We start from the raw sequence: 14,461 nt of genomic DNA, 5'->3' as shown, positions 1-14,461 counted from the left end.
AAGCAATTAGGAACCAATCAATATCAATATAAATCGTAAGGATACAAGCAACAAAGTTCAGTCATACAGTCTTAAGTGGAAGGAGATGGGTGATGGGAACGATAAGATTAATAGTAGTGCAGTTTTAGTAAACAGTTCGACAGTGTTGAAGGAATTATTTGTTTATATAATCAGTTTCATCCTAACTGGGGCTGTTCAGATGAAATTAGCCAAATGTTATTCTATGAAGTTTAAATCATCTACCAGGAACTGGTTTTCAGCAATTGCGGGAAGGGATGTATAGAATCTACGTAGATAATATATATGTTATTGGCAATGAGTCAAAAGCTGGCAATGCCTAGGAAATCTATAGAATGTGTGACTTTTTTAATCAAACCATGAAATGTCTCGGTTATTTAAATATGTTCTATACTTTCCTTGCATTGTATATAAGACCTAGACATTAGGCAGAGTAGCAACAACTATTTAGGTAAAGTATAAAAATACAGCCAAAAAAAGATAACCTAACGCTGGCCATGACCATGACCCTATCCCTATCACTAACCTAACCCTATCCCTATCCCTAACCCAGGGGTGAAATCCAGCAGGTTCTGACAGGTTCTGGAGAACCGGTGGCGGAAATTTTGAGTAGTTCGGAGAACCCGCAAATGCCACCTCTGGCATTTGGTGGGAATGGAGATTTTGCAATATCCTTCCCCCAGGAGTAGGGAGGGAATGGGGATTTTGCAGTATCCTTCGCCTGCCATGCCCACCAAGCCACGCAGTATCCTTCGCCTGCCATGCCCACCAAGCCATGCCCACAGAACTGGTAGTAAAAAAATTGGATTTCACCAATGCCCTAACCCTAACCCTAACCCTAATTCTAACCCTAAAACTAACCCTATCATATCCCTATCCCTATCCCCATCCCTAACCTAACCCTATCCTTATCCTAAACCCTAACCCTAACCTTAGCCCTATCCCTAATCCTATCCCTAACCTAATCCCTAACCCTATCCCTTTCCCTAACCCGAACCCTAACCCTATCCCAAACTCTAACCCTAATCCTAATCTTAACCCTAACCCCTAACCCCTATCCCTATCCCTATCCCTATCCCTATTATTTATTTATTTATTTATTTATTTATTTATTTATTTATTTATTTATTTATTCATATTTGTATACCGCCCTATCTTCCGAAGGACTCAGGGCGGTTCACAGGCAGATAAAACATTTATGTACAAATTAAGATAACCATTAAAAAACTTATTCTAAAGCCAAATTATTAAAAATATAAATATTAAAACCAATTAAAACCCCTATAAATTTAAAATCTAGTCCAGTCCTGCACAGATGAATAAATGTGTCTTAAGCTCGCGACGGAAGGTTCGGAGGTCCGGAAGTTGACGGAGTCCTGGGGGGAGTTCGTTCCAGAGGGTGGGAGCCCCCACAGAGAAGGCCCTTCCCCTGGGCGTCGCCAGACGACACTGCCTAGCTGACGGCACCCTGAGGAGTCCCTCTCTGTGAGAGCGCACGGGTCGGTGAGAGGTATTCGGTAGCAGTAGGCGGTCCCATAAGTAACCCGGCCCTATGCCATGGAGCGCTTTGAAGGTGGTTACCAAAACCTTGAAGCGCACCCGGAAGGCCATAGGTAGCCAGTGCAGTCTGCGCAGGATAGGTGTCATACGGGAGCCATGAGGGGCTCCCTCTATAACCCGCGCAGCCGCATTCTGAACTAACTGCAGTCTCCGGATGCCCTTCAAGGGGAGCCCCATGTAGAGAGCATTGCAGTAATCCAGGCGAGACGTCACGAGGGCGTGAGTGACCGTGCATAGGGCATCCCGGTCTAGAAAGGGGCGCAACTGGCGCACCAGGCGAACCTGGTAAAAAGCTCTCCTGGAGACGGCCGTCAAATGATCTTCAAAAGACAGCCGTTCATCCAGGAGGACGCCCAAGTTGCGCACCCTTTCCATCGGGGCCAATGACTCGCCCCCAACAGTCAGCCGTGGACTCAGCTGACTGTACCGGGATGCCGGCATCCACAGCCACTCTGTCTTGGAGGGATTGAGCTATCCCTAACTCTAACCCTAACCTAACCCTACCCCAAACCCTAACCCTAACACTATCCCAAACCCTAACCCTAACACTAAATTGCATATATGTTGACACAGTGGTTAGAATGCAGCATTGCAGGCTAACTCATTGCTCACTGCCAGGAGTTCGATCCTGACTTCCAAATTTGGTAAAATGAGGGGCCAGGTTATTATATAAATCTATGTGCGATGGCTATCCTTTAAGCTCTCAGGGCAAAATGTAGTTTGATTAGATGTAGGTATGCACAGAAGCATAGAGTGTTCTGAACTACGATGGTGCCAAAATGATATTTGTCACGAGGTCATTTGAACATTCTGCCCTTTCGGCCATGTGCTGCAGTGTCACCACAAACATCTGAGAGAACATCATATTGCTGTGATGCAGATTTTGTCATGTCATCTCCTTGGTCTCTTTATTTTATTTATTTTATTTGTCAAGCATGTATTAGATGATAGATATAGGTATAAACATGATTGTGAATACATGAAAGGGATACGAATAAAAGGGCACATTAGGACAGGGATTCTAGGCATGTTGGTGTGCTTAAGCACACCCCTTACAGATCTTTTAGGAATGGGGTGAGGTCAGTGGTAAAATCCTATCAGTTGGCATCAGTTCGGGCGAACCGATAGTGATAAAAACTACCGGTTCAGGCGAAATAGTAGTTAAAAAAAAAACCCCTACCAGTTCCTTCGAAAATTCCTCCGGTATTTTCAATGATCAGCTTTGCTGAGCAATTTGAATCTAAATCGTGTCGCACAGCTGTTCCCCCTCTTGCTGTTATACTTACCTTCCGAAGCCTCCTTTTTCAGTGCATTTGGCACGTGCTGCACATGTGCATGCTCATAGCATGCATTTTGTGTGCATGCGCACAAAGCACACGTTTGGTGTGCACCATGCATGCGTGCGCACACAGTGTGTGTTTGGCGCGCAGCGCGCATGGTCAGCCAGTGAACTAGTAGCAAACTGCTTCAGATTTCACCAGTGGGTGAGGTCAACAGTAGACAGTCTAAGGTTAAAGTTTTGGGGGTTTGGGGAAGAAACCACAGAGTCAGGTAGTGCATTCCAGGCACTGACCACTCTATTGTTGAAGTCATATTTTCTGCAGTCGAGTTTGGAGTGGTTTACTCTTCCTACGAATGTCTACACCCAGGTAACATGCCAGCCAGATTTTTACACTGAAGCTAAGTTAAACTTTCAGATGTTCTTGAGAAACTTTTCCCAGCAACATGTTTTTCCAATTGTGAACTTTTTCACTCCTCCCAACCTCTGCAATATTTTTATTCCACACTAGATTCCCATGGAAATTCATAAAAAAGTAAGCATTGATATATAGACAGAAAGCACAAGAAGCTCGGTTCCGCAACACAAATTGAAGAGAAAAGATGCAATTATCACCCACCATATTTGGAAAGCAGCAAGCTACAGAAAGCAAGTCTATGAGTACAGGTAGTCCTCGACTTACAACCACAATGAAGCCCAAAATTTCTGTTGCTAAGCAACACAGTTAAGTGAGTTTTGCCCGTTGTATGACTTTTCTTGCCACAGGTGTCACGGGAATCACTCTAGTTATTAAGTGATTTCCCCGTTGACTCTCTTTATCAGAAGGTCACAAAAGGAGATCATGTAATCCAGGGATGAAATGCTCCCGGTTCGGTCGATCCGGTAGCAATGGCGGCGGGTGGTTCGGAGAACCGGTAGCAAAAATCCCTGCCCCCCCGCCCCGCCCATGCCCAGTTGACCCACGCAATCATCAGAGATTTTTTTTTTAACTTTTAAAAGCATTTTTTAAACCACCTCTTCTGCTGAAGAGGTTGTAAAAAAAATTCTTTTTTTTTTTTATTAATTTTTTTAACATTATGAACAAAAAAAAAAGAAAATACATTTTCCACCCTTGTGCTATACATAAAAAAAAGGAAGATTTGGGTCTTCGGATATATCCTCATGATTGCCAAAATCCACGTTCTCGAGGTACAGGTACCGAAGCGTCCAATGTTCCAAGCGCATTGTTCACAAATGGTTTCCAAATCTTCCAGAAAATATCTTCTTTATACACACCACTTCTAATTTTAATATCACATGTCATTTTATCATTTAGAGCTAATTTCCACATTTCAGAATTCCACTCTTCTATTCTAAAAATCACATCTAGTTTCCAATATCTAGCTATTATAATTCTACCTATTATAATCATAATTCTAATCAATTCTTTTTCATATTTTGTTAATTCTATTTCCTTAATTACCAACAATAATATAGTTTCCACTCTCAATGTTATTACTTTCCCCATCATTTCAAATATCATTTTCTCCAATTGTTGCCAAAATTCTTTTAAAGGGTTAAAACAAGGCTCTGATGATCCCGGCTGAGGTGCCTGATGTCAGAGGCTTTTTTTTTTAAAAGCATTTTTTTTTTTTATTCAAAAAGTTTTACAAAATTTTTCCCTTTCCCCTCCTCTCCCTCCTTCACAACCCCTCCCCGACTTCCCGGAACGGGCACAAGGTATAGTTAAAATAAAACAAACATATGCTAAAAATTTTCATCCCAACTTAATTATACCCCTACAATCATCAATTCCTAACTTCCCCCAAAAACAATCAAGAATAATACATCATAATCATTCAAAAACAGTCTGATAACTCTTAGTCTGATATCTACGTTGAATATAGTCAATCCATTTTTTCCATTCCTTTAAGTATCTTTCTTGCGTATTGTCTTTCAAAAAGGCTGATATCTTCGCCATCTCAGCCAAATTGGCAACCTTCAATATCCATTCTTCTATTGTAGGTACTTCTTTTTTCTTCCAGTATTGTCCTATTAGTAATCTTGCTGCTGTTATTAGGTTTAAAATCAATTTAGTCTCAATTACTGTACAATCCGTAATAATTCCCAACAAGAAAAATTGCGGCAGGAACTTTATCTTCTTTTTCAAAACATTTTGTAAAATCCACCAAATTTTTATCCAAAAGGCCTTTATGTCCTTACAAGTCCACCAAATTAAAGCATTTTTTAAAAGGTAAAAAAGCTGAAGCCTGCTAGGCAAAAAATAGGGGTGGGGTCGGGGGGTTCGTTTGAGAGAGAGAGAGAGAGAGAGAGAAAGAAAGAAAGAAAGAAAGAAAGAAAGAAAGAAAGAAAGAAAGAAAGAAAGAAAGAGGAAGGAAGGAAGGAAGGAAGGAAGGAGGAAGGGAGAGAGGGAGAGAGGGAGGAAGGAAAAAGGAGAGGAAGGAAGGATTATACCCCTGGCACTAGATGCAGCTTCAGAGGATAATCCAGGGCTGGAAGGGACCTGGAGGTCATCTAGTCCAACCCTGCTCCAGCAGGACATTGTTAGTGAGTTTCTGTCTTTTGATCCCCCAGTCACATAGCCACGCCCACCCAGTCACATGACCCCTCCACCAAGCCACGCCCACAACACTGGTAGGAAAGAAATTTAGATTTCACCACTGACCTGACCCCAGTACACTGCAGCCGTCATAAATGTGAACCAGTTGCCAAATTTCTGAATTTTGATCACATGACCATGGGGATACTGCAATGGTTGTAAGTGTGAAAAACGACCATAAATCACTTTTTTCAGGGCCTTTGTCATTTCAAATGGGCCCTAAAGAAAAGCTTGTAAGTCAAGGGCTATTTGTAGTAATGTCAATTTAGAGCAAAGTTCCTATATTTACTCTTTGCTTCCTGCAGATAGATTGTATTGTCTATTGCGTCTGGATTCTAGGAAAAGATTCCTTGGGGTTTTGATTAGTTCCAGTTGTGGTTATCTGACTTTGAGAATTCTGGGATTTGAAGTTCAGACATTTTGAATTTGCTATGGCTGATAAACACTGTGCTAATAGCTCTCAGTATGTCACCTATAACGTAAAAGTATGTTACGTTATAGTATACATAACATAAATAACATAACGTTATAGTATAAATAACATTATAGTCAGTGGTAAAATCCATTTTTTTTTAATACCAGTTGTGTAGGCGTGGCTTGGTGGGTGCGGTGTGGCTTGGTACGTGTGGCAGGGGAAGGATACTGCAAAATCCTCATTCCCTCCTTACTCCTCGGGGAAGGATATTGCAAAATCTCCATTTCCATCCCACTCTGGGGCCAGCCAGAGGTGGTATTTGCTGGTTCTCCAAACTACTTAAAATTTCTACTACCGGTTCTCCGAACTGCTCAAATTTTCTGCTACCAGTTCTCTGTCAGAACCTGCAGGATTTTACCTCTGGTTATATTATATATAACATAACATAACATTATATATATATGTGTGTGTGTGTGTGTATGTGTGTATATAATATAAATATAATGTTATAGTAGTTACAATATATAATGTAACAGGATGAGTGCCCATTACTTGTCCCAGCTTCTGCCAACCCACCAGTTCAAAAGCACTTAAAAAATGCAAATAGAACAATAGGGACTACTTTTGGTGGGAAGGTAACAGCATTCCATTCGCCTTTGGTGTTTAGTCATGCCGGCCACATGACCACGGAGACGAATTCGGACAGTGCTGGCTGTTCGGCTTTGTAACGCACCCTAGAGTTGGGAACAACTAGCACATATGTGCGAGGGGAACCTTTACCTTTACCTTTATGTCACCTATATAAAGAATACAAATGTTAAAAATAGCATACTTAGAGAAATAAAAATAATGTCAATCCATTAAAAGCAACAAGGTCTAAAACAGTACTGTATAAATATTTAAAAATATTTTAAAGATGCCTATTTTTCTTGCAAATATGGATCTATATATAAGAATCCTGCCCAAATTTGTCACACTGGCTACTACCGGTAGCTAGGTCAGGATCACCTGCAGTACCACTGTAGGCCAACAGGGGCTACCACTGATCTTTGCAAAGAAATGCTTCTCTAACATTTACAAATAGAAGAAATGGAGAATTGGAGTCTTATTCTTTTGTGTTAAGAAAGGTGTATGGAGTTGTTCTTGTGAGATGTGACAAAAAAAAATCACAACTATTTTGCCTTCTAATAGCATTTGTTAGTTAGAAAATGTGCTATTTGTATTCCTTCTGGTTCTTTGTCACTGTAGACTAACACTGCTTTTTCCCCCCAACAAAATGTGAGAGATGATATTTTGGGTAGCATAACAGCCCTTCAATAGCAAGGTGGGATTAGAACTCCATTGATCGATTCTTTATACAAATAATCAGCAAGTCAGCCAGGCTGGTATAGTGGTTAAGGTGCTGGCCTAACAGCCAGGATACTGTGATTTCTAATCCCAGCCATGAAAACCATCAACTGGGTGACTTTGGGCCAGTCGCTCTCAGCTCAACCCACCTCACAGGGTTGTTGTTGTTATGGAGAAAATAAGAGGAGGACAAGGTATTACGTATTAAGTATATTGGCACTGCTGCCTTGAGTTACTTATGAAATAATAAAGGCAGGATAGTCTGGGGGAAAAAAGATGGCATTTTGAAACTGAGAGGATTTTCTCATCTTTATTTACAGTGAGAGCCTTTTTGAATGCTTTAAAGCAGGGGTCTCCAATCCTGGCAACTTTAAGCCTGGTGGACTTCAACTCCCAGAATTCCCCAGCCAGTTTAAGCTCCAGGCTTAAAGTTGCCAAGGTTGGAGACCCCTGCTTTAAAACACTTTAGCCCAGGTTTTTGCTGTTTTTGCTGTGCAGGACAAGAAACAACGGATGGCAACTGATGAAGGATCCAACCTAGAAATAAGGAGAAATTGCCTGACAGTGAGAACAATTAACCGATGGAACATTTTGCCTTCAGAAGTTGTGGGTGCTCCATCGCTGGAGGTTTTCAAGAGATTGGGCAGCCATTTGTCTGAAATGTTACAGGGCAGAGGTGGTATTCAGCCAGTTTGGACTAGTTCAGCCGAACCGGTAGTGGAAATTGCGGATGGGCCCACTTACCCACCCTGGCTTTATGCTATCCATTTTTTTCCTGCTTAATTTTTTTTATTGATTTTACTACAAGAAGACAAACCTACATAACACAAACACATAATATGTGTTTTCTTTTTACATGTCAGTTTCATTCCACATACTTTCTACTTTATATATTCCCCTTTTCTCCCTCTTTTATTATCTTTATCACCCCTTTATATCTAGTTTTATTCATTTATAATATTTTATACATTTGTCACCTTCTCCATCATTTATTCACATCTACTTTTCCTATTCTCTAACCAATCGTACCACTTGGTCCATACTTGATAATATTCTGTCTCTTCTTTTTCTTTTATTTATTTCGTTAATTTGTCCATCTCTGCACAGTCCAGAATTTTCTTGATTATTTCTTCCTCTGTTGGTACCTTTTCATTTTCCCAGAACTGTGCGTAGACAATCCTTGCGGCAGTAATTATGAGTAGAATCATATTGAATTTCTTTACTGTAGGTTCTGTTTAATATCCCTAGTAAAATCATCTCTGGTTTCAAGTCCACGTTATGTCCACTTATTTTTTTTTTATTTGCATTTATATCCTGCCTTTCTCCGAAGACTCAGGGCGGCTTACACTGTGTTAAGCAATAGTCTTCATCCATTTGTATATTATATACAAAGTCAACTTATTGCCCCCAACAATCTGGGTCCTCATTTTACCTACCTTATAAAGGATGGGAGTTGAAGTCCACAAGTCTTAAAGGGACCAAGGTTGGAGACCCCTGATCTGAAGGACATTTTTAGCTGGTTTTCCTTGAATGCCATTGATAGAGTCAATTTAATATTTATTTCCCATAATTTCTATGCCATCCTATTTAGGCACGTTTTTGAGGCTGGGCACATGCACGGAAGGCCAGGCGCATGTGTGGAAGTCAGGCGTGTGTGTGGCGAACCGGTAGTAAGATAATCCAAAACCCACCACTGGTACAGAATTTCCTGCTTGAGCAGCAGGTTGGAGCAGAAGACCTCTAAAGTCCCTTCCAACTCTGTTATTCTGTTTTTCCCTGGGCTAAGTTGTTGTTTATAGATAAGCGGCCAAGGGACTATCCTCTCAGCTCTTGGTTGTTGTCATTCCCTTCTGTTCTTTTGCGAGTCTCCCCAGAGTCTTTCACAGACCTTAAGGCAGGCAACACCCAGAGATCATTTCCACAGCGAGATCAGAATCTCAAAGCTTTGAAGGGCCCTTGCCAGGAAAATCAGGGGACAGTCTTGGTAGAAAGCTGGGCTAGACAAGGTAATGTTTAATGTATATTAGATTCATACCCTGCCTTTCCTTGAGGAGGGAATAGCAGAGCTGCCATGCGTGGGATGTTTATGGTTTTCTTACACTGTGAAATGTTAAAGTTGTAAGACTCCTGGGGGTCATCATGTGTGAATTATGCAGCCACATAAATTTATTTAGTAAGTAGATAGTGCCCCTTCCTCTTTTTTTTTTTTTACAAAATCCTTGCGTGAGATCAGTTGCAGTGAGAGTGAGTAACTGGCACAAAGTTACTCAGTGAGCCACCATGGCTGTGGGTGAATTCGAACTCGCCCTTGTCCAGCGTCTCAGCCACCTGACCATACTTGGATCTGAGGGGTCCTGGTGCTTCTCTGAGGTTGGTTGTTTTTGTGCAGACATTTCATTACCAAACTAGGTAACATCATCAGTGCTAGTAAGGAGTGGGGTTTGCTTCCTCAATAGGAAGGAGCAAACCCACTCCTTACAAGCACTGATGATGTTGCCTAGTTTGGGTAATGAAACATCTGCAAGAAAACTCAGAAAGCACCAAGGATGCCTCGTTTCAACCCTGAGCTACAAATATTCTCCTTTATTGGTAACCCTTGGTTCTCTTATACCTATAGTAACTGGGTATGCTAACACTAATTTAGAATTCTTTGCAGCTCCTAATGTCCTTCCTATCACAGTTGCCTAAGACTGGCAGCACCATCTGAAGTGCCATTTTGAAGTGAGGAACCCAAGAAAAATGCCGCACCGAGATGAGGATTGGACTAGCTAGCCACCAGTCCCTTTCAACTCTATGGTTTTTAATCATTTTTGAAAAGCTCCAAGACGAATGGTAATTAATCCCTCTTCCTCTTTCCAGGTGAATCAGGAATCTCCCTTCGTTTTATATCTTCGCCCGACCTATTGTGGTGAAGGATCAGACGATGGAATGTATGTACAGATGAGGCCCTGGGGATGAGAGGAAGGGTCACATGTGGAGATAGGACCCAGGTATGGATGGAACGGACATGAGAGTGAGGAATATGAATTCTGATAAAACATTTTCTCTGATCTTCATTTCTTTGCCTTACAACAAACAAATAAGAGCTTTGCTCTTTCCGGTCTTCTCTCTGCAGAAGGAGGCGGGGGTTGAGGGGAATGGTGGGGGTGGGTGCTGCTGCCTTGAGACAAAACTGTTTGTTCTTTTATTCTGCTCTGCAATAGGAAGGGCGGGGGGCTGCACAGTTGTAGCAAGACAGAAGTTAGCACCTTACCTGTTAGAAAACCACTAGCCAGGATATTAGGAACAAGAATAGCTCGCTTATAAGAAACCCCCTGAAAACTACATAGCTGGTACACTTTGCAGGATACCCGTGACCTGGGGTAAAAAACAGGTGATGCGACATTTACCATAACAAGCATAAGGGTTTAGTGGCCTGAAATCCAAATAACCAATCAATATTATATTTCATGCATGCATTATTAGGGGACAGCCAAAGGGGATATATGGGACCACCCTTCGACTATAAGAATTGTTGTATGACCTTGCTCGAGGCCCTTGGTTAGCTTTTTGAACCAGGGTCCTTTGATCTTGGTACCAAAATAAAAGTATAATTTTGTATCACACCTTGTGCCTGGTGACTTATCGGCTTCGACACCCAGCAGGAGCCCAGTTTTGGGGAAAACAGTGGTACTTGTGTCCAAGAAGGCCTCTGACTAAGGAAAAGTTGCTGATTTCCGCAATTAGCAATAGCACTTAGACTTATATACCGCTTCACAGTGCTTTACAGCCCACTCTAAGCGGTTTACAGAGTCAGCCTATTGCCCCCAATAATTTGGCTCCTCATTTTACCCACCTCGGAAGGATGGAAGGCTGAGTCAACTTTGAACTGGTGAGAATTGATAGCCCAATCTGGTCCTAGGTTCTGCCTCGGTTTTTACCTTCCCAATAAGCAACAGAATTGGAAAATCATTTAAAAGCAGTTTATTAGGGTATCCTGATAAAGTGGGATCTCTCTGACAAAAATGAGAGCCCCATGTTACATTCCTTTTTACAGTTAACACAACAAAGAAAATGCAAGAGGAAAGATGATTGGATAGGATGAAAGTAACCTCCCCTTTGCATAGGAAATCAGTTACATGTAATCACACATGTTGCATATTTGCATCCCATAATATCACACGTTTGTTAAAATAACGTCTGACGTCAGAAGGGGTTTAAATTGTAAGGAAAAAAGGTTGTTTGGAGTTCACAAAAGAGATAAAACAGACCTCAATTGGTACTAACAAACTTTTTCTTATCTGGAGCCAGTCTCCATCCTGTTTATCAGTTTAGGAATGTTAAAAGCTAATATAAACCTGAAGATCATTTTAAAAGAGAGAAAATAAATCAAATTAAAATATGGAGTAACTCTATATTAGTTGGCAAGTTACAAAATCCATGTCATGTGCCCCTCAGAATTGAACTGCTGGCAGCCTGCAGAATCAGCCTGCAATACTGCATTCTAACCACTGCGCCACCACATCTCTTATTCATAGACCTCTGGCTTTCTAGGCAGGGCAATGTGTTACACAGTGAATACTACTGGCCTCCCTCTGACCACCTCTCAAACCCTGTGAAAATGTTTGGTAGTCAACTGTACCCTTCCCCATCTTCTCATTCCCCTTGCAGACGGATCATTAAGGGGAAAGAACAACTGTAAGCCCATGAGACAAATTTTTCCTTGTATGTAGAAGGAATGCTAGTGTGGATGAGTTATAATGGATTCTGAGCTGAGTTCATTTGATCTGAGAATCTGGCATGAATGAATGTCAAGTGATCCAGTGTCAAGTGACACAAATTGGCAAAATGTGGACGTTGAAGTAAAATGAGAACCAGGAACATTGCTCTACAAAAGCATTTCTGCTTTTTGCTCAAATGCTGACTAAGACCTTCCCTACGATTTGGAAGAACCAAGAAAAAAAGTTAAATGAGAGCTATTTGGCACAAGCTGGAACTGTCTGAAGACTCTTCAAAAAGTCTTCCTCCAAGGATATGTTGCTGTTTCTTTAATTAGTGCATCACCCTGGAGTAACTAACGAAGGTTCCCCTCTTCAACCTGAAGATACAACACAGGCCTTCAGACCAGAGGGAGCCATCCTTTTTGGTAATTATATCTTCTGCTATGATTGTGACCTTTTGTTGTAATGGTAGCCTTGGGAAAGTATGCTAAATTCATTAAGATATTTTAATATCTTAATATCTTAAATGCCTGATTAATAATCAATATCTTAATCATGTAATTAATAAAATGGACTTACTTGCCTAAGTAGGTTTACTAACGATGGCATCTATTCAGTGTTGTTAAACTGTTGTAATACCAGTACTCTTAGCATAATCCCAATTGGGATTAGGATTAACAGGTAATTTCCAAGTAGCAACGAAACCATTTTTTAAAGAAATGCAAATGGCTACTGAACTATCAGAGGAGGATGCACTGAGATATGAAGAAAACCAGGAGTGGTATTCACTTACCTTTGCTATCGTTTTGCAAATGGGAGTGTGCGCACGCACTCATTCGCTTCGCTCACACGCGCCACCTCCATGCATGTGCAGGACCTTCTGCACATGTGCAGAGCGTCAAAAATGGGACATGATGATGTCCGAGTGGGTGGTGGGAGCCTCCCACATCAGCCGGTTCTATCTGGTTTGTCCGAACCAGATAGAACCGGCTGAATAGCACTACTGATGAGAACTATAAACTGAACCCCATATCTAGTTGTGGTCCTGACATTTGGAGAAAGTTAAGGAATATATTGGGAATGGAGAAAACGAAAAGAGAGGACTTCTAGACTATAAATGTTTCCAGTGGAGTCACAGGACTTCTTGAGTTTAACAGTTTGCAATATTCAGTGCAGGCAGCAAAGTTGTTGGCAGAAGGGGGGTCAAAAAAGTCAAGATGGCAGCCTTTACCTTGTGATACAAATAAAAAAAGTGGAGTTTTAGTCACTTAGTGGACACCTCCTTATGTTTTTTTAAGCCCTGTAGATATTTCAGGAAACCAAAATGCAATCAAATATGAGCCATAGACAGGGGTGGGCTGCTGGGGGTTCCCAGAGGTTCGGGAGAACCTCTAGCTAAGATTCTGTGCAGTTTGGAGAACCCCCAAATCCCACTCCTGGCTGGCCCCTCCCACGCCGTGCCGCCCCTCCCAGGAGTCCCCATGCAGCCCATTTTGGATGCAGGTTAAGTGCACGGCATGCACAGTGGCTCGGGGAGGGTGAAAAATAGGCCTACTGGAAGTTCGGGAAGGCTGGAAAGGGGCCTGTTTCTGGCCTCCAGAGGGCCTCCAGAGCCTGGGGAGGCCATTTTCGCCCTCCTGGAGGCTCAAGGAAAGCCTCTGGAGCCCGGGGAGGGAAACTTCATTCCCCTCCCCCCCGCCATGGTGCAGGAGGCCAACTAGGTCACACTCACCATGGCCACGCCCACCCAGCAACCGGGCAGAGAACCCCTTGCTAACATTTTTGAAGCCCACCTCTGGCTCTAGGTAAGCAAGGCCTCCAAGAATTTTTGAGCTCTTGTAAAACAATTAGCATAGAAAAAATCAGATTGAGTTGAGCAAGACTATACAAATGGAAGCCCTGAAAAAGCAAATGAATACATCCAGGATTTAAGAATGTTAAGAAGGAGAACACCCAGAAATGAATAGGCTGCACGTTACTAAAAATGGCAGATAGTTTTCTCTTTCACTCAAGCTGATGAATCACTGAAGCCATGCAATGCTTTCAGGAATTTATGGTCGCTATGGTATAAAAAAGACATTGAGACGTTGGAAAAAGTACAGAGAAGAACAACAAAGATGATTGTGGGACTGGGGCTAAAACATGTGAAGAACAGTTGCAGGAACCAGGTATGTCTAGTCTAATGAAAAGAAGAAGTAGGGGTGACATGATAGCAGTGTTCCAATATCTCAGGGGCTGCCACAAAGAAGAGGGAGTCAAGCTATTCTCCAAAGCACCTGAGGGCAGGACAAGAAGCAATGGGTGGAAACTAATCAAGGAGAGAAGCAACCAAGAACTAAGGATAAATTTCCTGACAGTTTTAGAACAATGAATCAGTGCAATGACTTCCCTCCAGAAGTTGTGGGTCCTCCAACACTGGAGGTTTTTAAGAAAAGATTGGACAACCATTTGTCTGAAATGGTTTCCTGCCTGATCTGGGGGTTGGACAAGAAGACCTCCCAAAGTCCCTTCCAACTCTGTTATTCTGAATTGCTGAAACTCTG

At 41.9% G+C, this 14,461-nt stretch overlaps 1 protein-coding gene across 2 annotated transcripts in view; it reads left to right on the top strand.

Moving 5' to 3' along the window:
* The window catches only part of LOC131203052 (broad substrate specificity ATP-binding cassette transporter ABCG2-like), a 70,194-nt gene that overhangs the window by 6,376 nt on the left and 49,357 nt on the right, over nucleotides 1-14,461 (top strand). The window contains exons 2-3 of one of the 2 annotated variants that reach the window (XM_058192925.1): nucleotides 10,078-10,208; nucleotides 12,254-12,343. The gene's annotated coding sequence lies outside the window, so the exon portion shown is untranslated. Of the gene's footprint in view, nucleotides 1-10,077; nucleotides 10,209-11,868; nucleotides 12,344-14,461 lie in introns of both variants that reach the window. The other variant, XM_058192924.1, reaches the window with a different exon arrangement.

Source organism: Ahaetulla prasina, chromosome 8, assembly GCF_028640845.1.
Source record: "Ahaetulla prasina isolate Xishuangbanna chromosome 8, ASM2864084v1, whole genome shotgun sequence".
NCBI lineage: Eukaryota > Metazoa > Chordata > Lepidosauria > Squamata > Colubridae > Ahaetulla > Ahaetulla prasina.
Note: the sequence above shows the minus strand (reverse complement) of the source record. Positions and strands in the feature narration are given on the sequence as shown.